Genomic DNA, 7,222 nt, shown 5'->3' on the forward strand with positions numbered 1-7,222 from the left:
TATAAAAGGCATCTGCTGAAAGATTACAATATTTAATTAAGTGGAGGTAAAACTTTAAATACGGTAATAATGTTTAATATTGCAATATAGATAATGTCAATGATTAAAAACATGAAATATAAAACAGACAAAATATTCATTTTCAACAAAAATATAAGATTTACAATTGATTATTCTCAAAATAAAATTGGATGGTATAAAATTATATATAATTTAAAGAATTACTTCAAAATAGTCAATTTATGATAAGTTTAAAACAAAATAATTATAAATATTGTTGTGATAAATTTCCTGTTCCATTCTTAATTCCACAATTCCAGTCATAAAATGTTAATACCATAAGTATGTTCAAGGAGTTTTGAGGAATATTTGATCTATCAACCACATAATATTATCATAAACAAGTTGACCCAAATATATAACTATTTCATTTATATGAATATTAAAATACAACAACAGGAAAGCACAAACATTAATACACCTGACTGGATTACTCAACTGTAAAATGTTATTGTGTGACAGCCAATCACATGAATAGACAACAAAGGGTGTTGATATTTTACCAGCCAAAAAAGGATGAATACATGCTTAGTAAAGCAAAAAGAATGCTCCTTTATGTTATTACTAATTTATTTCAAGCAATGCTGACTAATACACAGGTACACTAATTTGCTACCAACAATTTATTTACATTGCTAATGGAACATGGATAAATTTACGCAATCGCTAAGTAAACGAACACAGATAATTAATCACCATATATGGAAATGCTCTTGTTGACGATGATGATTCATCAAAGTGACTCATTTGCATATCTTATAGTACCTCTCTTGGGTCATAAAGTATGTTATAGATTAGTAATTAAAGATTATGAGGCATTCTATGCCAGTAAATGTGCAAATGACAATAACTGGTTTTTCTATGCTTGGCTCCTCATAACTAGTCACCGTTCACAAAGTGAAATTATCTTTCTCAAGGTCAAGCAGAGATCTGAAGTGGTGACAAATTTTGATGAAAAGTTTTCTGCAGGTTTCTTGTGAGTGGTTTGTCCTACTGAATAACAATATTCACATTCAAGAAGTTATTGTAACTTTAAGTTTATTTAATTGCAGTCATGAACAATTATTATTTTTTTAAGTACCTTCATTTTATATTTTATGTTATTTGTAAAAACATCATTAACATCCTCATTGTCAGCATCTGTATCATCATAATTTGTTGATAATAATTCATCTGTGTTGGTGTACGATGTAGAAAATTTTTGGAATAAAAGTTTAGAATTTTCTACATCATAATTTGTGTTATCACCATCATTATTTGTATCATCATCTTCGTCGTCCTCGTCATCATCATAATCTTAACACTGAGATCAAAACATGTATTTAGACAATTATTATTATAATTATCTGTATCATCATCATTATCATCGTCTGTATTATCACCAACATCAATCACACTTATCTATTCGCTTCCTATTCTGCTTTCGAACTTGGTCAGGATCAGAAGAATTACAATAATTATTGCACTCTCATTAATAACAAACTACTAACAGACACTTGTAATGTGCTATGACAATGGCAGGTGGCCTGGCAAGGAAGTTACTACGGTAAGTGTTAGTGAAACTTATTGATTAGCCAATAATATGATGTGATAGTATGAAGATAAAAATAATACTAAGTCCATGATGCTGGTGAGCTTATTTTACAGCATAGTCATCCAGCATAGTACATTATGCCATTTACATTAATTTACATAATGTGTTTCTCCTGCATGTAGTGCTTAACTCAAAAAAGAATATTTCATAAATTTTATACCATGGATTAAATTTATTTTTTTTAAATTAAATTGGAAATTATAAATTGTTAATGAATTTATTAATTATGTTGTTTATAATTTTGTAATAAATATGAACTGTATGCACAGCATATTGTAAAATTAATTAGAAATATCGACCAATATTGTCTGCTGAGAAAAACATAATGGATTTAATAAATACTCTAACAATTATGTCAACAAAGGGCTATAAAAACAAAATCCCTATTTAGTTTTTATTATTTTATTATATATTTGGAAAGCAATATTGAACATTCGACAGTTCTATATCAATTAAAATTAATTCTATATTTTTTATTTCAGAATCAACAATGTTTCAGCAATATATTACAAGTGTACAACAAATATATGTAAATTACATGTAAATAGTAGTTTAAGGGAAGAAAAACCACTACTATCATCCATGATGTTTTTGGTGTCATATAAGTTGGATAGCAAGAGAGCACCAGAGAGTTGCTGCCAGGCCTCAGGAGCCAGACCTACAAAATTTAATGGTAAATTCAAAAATTAATAAAATTGTCAACAATATGAATTGTTATTGCTTAAGTCCCCCCCCCCCATCGGCCAAAGCTCGCCAGGCATTCGGACCGAAAAGAACAAAAAATAGGCCTAATTTTTCCATTTCAGCCATTTCTAGGCCATCTACTAGTCTAGAAGTCCCAATTTTTTTTTTTTTTAAATCTCATTTTGGGAGGAGGGGACATCCTTCTCCCACACCCACCCCCCAGCTCGGGCCTTCGGTTATAGTTACACACATTAATACTTAGCAACCCCCAGTCGGACATCTAAGTCCCCCTATAAATTATATCCTAGAGCCGCCACTGTATGGGAGTACACCAATACTCAAGCAACTTTTTACCTTCCCAGGATATTTTATAATTCTGATACCTATTTATAATTTATACACCTGGTTAGAGAAAGTCAAAAGAAGAGCAAAATGAACAGCAAGGCAATTGAACCAAAACCTCAAGGTTGAGAGCTGTTCATGTTGAGAATTCAGGATGTTTATATAAAAACAAGCCCATCATAATTCAGTCAGCATTAGCCATAAAATTGCAATAGTTTTCCCTTGCAAAGTAAATGCCATAACAACCAACTGGCAGCTAATTAGGTTTACTTACAGGGGAGAATAAAATTGCTTGCATTACAGGATAACTTTGAATCTTATACAACAAAATAAATAAGAAAAACGTATAAATAAAATGTCAACTTAAATATCCGGGTAGTAATGATGCATTTTGACTGTGACCTCTTTCAGATATAATATACACGTTTTTTTTTTATAGTTATGTGCAAAAACTGATGCGATCAGTTAATTAATCATGATTACATGAACATAAAGTGAAGCAATTCACACAGTTATTTGGTGTTTGATTTTCAAAACAAGTTCATACAAGACTTAATTTACCAGCAGATATTCATAATAGCCTATATAGACCTATTTGGTTATTTATTTATCAATTTAATATGTGGTTTGTAAAATCATTCATTCAGACACATATTTTTTAATAATTATTTATTAAAGACCTTTCATTCATTGAATTGTTTGCTTTCATATGAATTTTAGTTACTTGATTTGGATAAATTATTACTATATTTATTTATTCCAGGTAAATATTTCTTAAACATTATAAATATCAATTAATTAATAATTTACTTATTTGTTTATTCATTATTATGTATTTATTCAAGTATAAAACAATGACAGTGGTAGATTATTAAATAAATTCATTGGATCCTACGATAAATATGTATTAGAGGTTCTTTTTGATGATCCAAAGTCAAGTGTAAAATTGAGATGTTACTCAATATTTATTTCTTGACATTTTGCCTATCAGCAAGGCTTAGTCACAAGTGCCTATAATGACTTATGACAGGCTTTTCGATGTCAGCTTGGATGAACTATGACAGTGAACTTTAGCCTTTGATGACCATTCAGGATTTCCCATACGGGATGTGCAGGGGTCCGTCTCCTTCAAGATGTTGTCGTATATATGTGGCAAATTCATATGCGCCCTGATCTCTATTTATGTTATTAGGGTGTAGTTTTATGTTGATGACTTCTTTGATTATTCTATTGTTTCATTCTCATTCTTTGGCTAAGATGCTAACAGTATTCCAGTTTGGGAGGTGGTTTCGTGTAGTCATATGGTCAGTGATGGCTAAGTTGTGAATGGTGTTTGAGGCCGACAGTCCGTGTGATCTAGTTGACATTATAATCACGCAGACTCCAAAAAGACTAAGAGAAGCCATAGTGATTCAATATTTCATTCTTTATTCGAACATTCAATTCAATTCAATAATAATTTTATTCCAATATCAAACAATACAATTATCAGCAAAAGAAATACAAAGGTAGTGGATAAAGGAATATGTTACAAAATAAGCAAGAAAAATGCTTTAGATATGTAACCCTGCAAAAAAAAAAAAAAAAAAAACATCATCAGGAATGAAAAATAATTTTGTCCATAGCAACATATACCAGAATTGAAGTAACTTAGCTAACCAATCAAAAGCGAGAAACCGGTAAAATTGACCAATCAAGTAAAACAAGGTGTGACATATTATTCATGAATAAACAACATACCTTAAAACAAAAGCAATCTTGAACACATTGTTGATATGAATAAATAAATAAACTAGATGTTAATGGCTGGTTGAACAATGCAAAGAGTTGACGAATGCGTTAATATTATGTTCCCTTAGGCATCTTCTGATTCTTTCGGATATGTTAGGAAAGTATGGTATCCCAATATTATCTTTTACCTTACCTTCCTTCTTTTCTTTTTCTTTACTTTGTTTTTTATTTTTCTTTTCCAACACCTTTTTCACCAACCAACTAGGGTACTCGCATATGGATAGCGCTGATGTGATAATGCTCATTTCTTTGTCTTTGCTATTTGGGTGGAGACGACACTCTCACACCGGTCCCCGAGAGTGCTAACGACGTTCAGCTTGGGTTCAAGTGGATGACATGAGTGTAAGTATTGATTTGTATGTGCGGGTTTTCTGTAGACAGATGACTTTGTTGTCTTATAATGAAATTTTGTCATGTCCAAAAAAGGGATGGTGTTGTTGGACATGCGTTGTGTTGTAAATTTTATATTGCTAGTGAGGTCGATATTGTTGAGGTGTAAGTTGAGCTTATCAGCAGCCCCCTCGGGGACCAGTGCGAGAATGTTGTCTACATACCTTTTCCATAGTATGGGTCGTTCATCTGCTGGGGATGATTGTAACGCCTCCTCTTCCAACCATGAAAATATTCACTACAATTTGACTTACTGGGCTGCCCATTGCAACTCCTTCCACTTGCCTGTAGAAATTGTTGTTAAAGCTGAAATATGTGGTTTTCAGAACAATAGAGAGCAACATTATTAGATCATCGACAGATAGGTTTGTGCGGTCCTTTAGGCTCGTGCAACTGAGTAACTGGTGTTTTATGATGTTAATGGCTTTGTCTGTAGCAGTTTTGGTGAACAGTGAGACGACATCATATAAAACGAAGATATAATTTGGTGGGATACTTATTTGGTTCATTAGCAGTGGTCAGTAGTCAAATGCCAGAAAGGGTTACCACAGCTAAGGACTGGAATGGCTTGCATAATAATAAAATAGTACAAACAGTGGCACAGCAGCTATGATCTCTCACTGCTTAGAGCCAGGGGCCCAGACCTTAAAGGGTCCGAGATACTAATTGGCATTTATTTTTGCCAAGACCATGGGCCACAAATTGGTGGAGTGGACCCCTTAATGAACAGAAATTATAAAAATAACATGGTATACACCCCTACATGACCTCTAGCTCCAAGAGTTAATAGGGCCCGAGGAAGCTTTAGCAAGGGGCCTCGTGCCTCTGTGTGCCATTTAGTCCAAATATTCAATATATAAATTAATATGACAAGGATGATCCAAATTTAGATTAAAATTATCATAAAATCATACAGAAATATTAAATGGATGGATGGATTTATTTGGTGAAAACCCCAAGGATAACCCACAAATGTCTGAAAAATACTTATTTCCAGTGGAGTCTTTCTGGTGGTGATTGGGCAGTACACCGGGAGATAATCCCCTACAGTGACAGCGCCAGCGGGGTGGCAGGGGGGGCTTAAGCCCCCCACCGGACAGGTCAAGTCCCCCCCCCCGCTGGACAGAGCTCGTCAGGCAGTCAAACCATAAAACATATAAAAATAGGCCCACACCAAGCCAACACGTCTGTCACAGTCTGAGAGTGCCATTTTTGGCCATCAACAGGTTGATATTCTTTAAAAATTCTCATTTGGGAGGGGAAACCCCCTCTCAAACCCTTCTCCCAGCTCGAGCCTATGAGCTCAAGTCCCCCATGTCAGACAACTTAGTTCCCACAGAAAATATATCCTAGAGCCGCCACTGCACTGATCCCCTACTCTTTTCTGATGATAGTACTGCATTCTTTATGTACACCAATGGCTTAAACGTCTCATCTGAAAGATGTGCTATCGTAACTTGCATTGCAGCCCTCCAGCTGAAATACAAGGAGAGCAGCGATGGAAATTGAACCAGGAACCAATAGATCTCCACAGTTCAGCGCACACACGGTGGCTACCACTAGTTTAGCCGAATGAGCTAACAGCTCACATATTTAAAAGTATGTCGAGACTACTATAAATTATTAAAATAATAAAATCTTGGCCACCTACTTCCATCTCATTATAATGACATGAGAGAGTGTGGGAAGTATTATATCACATAATATTGCAGGAAGAGGATAATATTGCATTACATTACATGCCAGGAATGGGGACTATTGAATCACATGAAATGGCAGGAGTGGGTGAAGTATTGCATCACATGTCATTTAAACATGGAGTGAGCGAAGTAGTGTATCAGATGACATACATGACAAGAAGTGGGGAATATTACATCACATGACATGGAATATTGCATCACATGACATGACAGGGAGTGGGGAATATTGCATCGCATGACATGACAGGGAGTGGGGAATATTGCATCACATGACATGACAGGGAGTGGGGAATATTGCATCATATCTCAGTCTTCTTCGCTTGCCTCATTATGAGGTCATACCACCTCTAAAATTGACCTCTCTGATGTAACTTTAGAACTAGCAAGCATTCCTCTGCAAACCCCAAGGAGAAAACATCATCTGAATACTTTCCATCAAGATGTTTTTCAGCTCAAGTTCTAATGTAGTATTATGTATTCATGATGTCACTAATGCCACAGGTCATCCTACATGCTATTTTATTTTGCTTGTAGTCAGGACGATGCGTCGATGAGTAAATGTAGTAAGTACATGGCAGGTAAAGAACATTTCACAGAATCAGCTTTCAAGGAATTCTGGTGTTCCAACATTTAGGTTGTGATTAATATTTGAAAAATACAA

This window comes from Anneissia japonica, unplaced genomic scaffold (assembly GCF_011630105.1).
Source record: "Anneissia japonica isolate Jap-2015-1 unplaced genomic scaffold, ASM1163010v1 scaffold2994_len2133135_cov197, whole genome shotgun sequence".
NCBI classification, from domain to species: Eukaryota; Metazoa; Echinodermata; class Crinoidea; order Comatulida; family Comatulidae; genus Anneissia; species Anneissia japonica.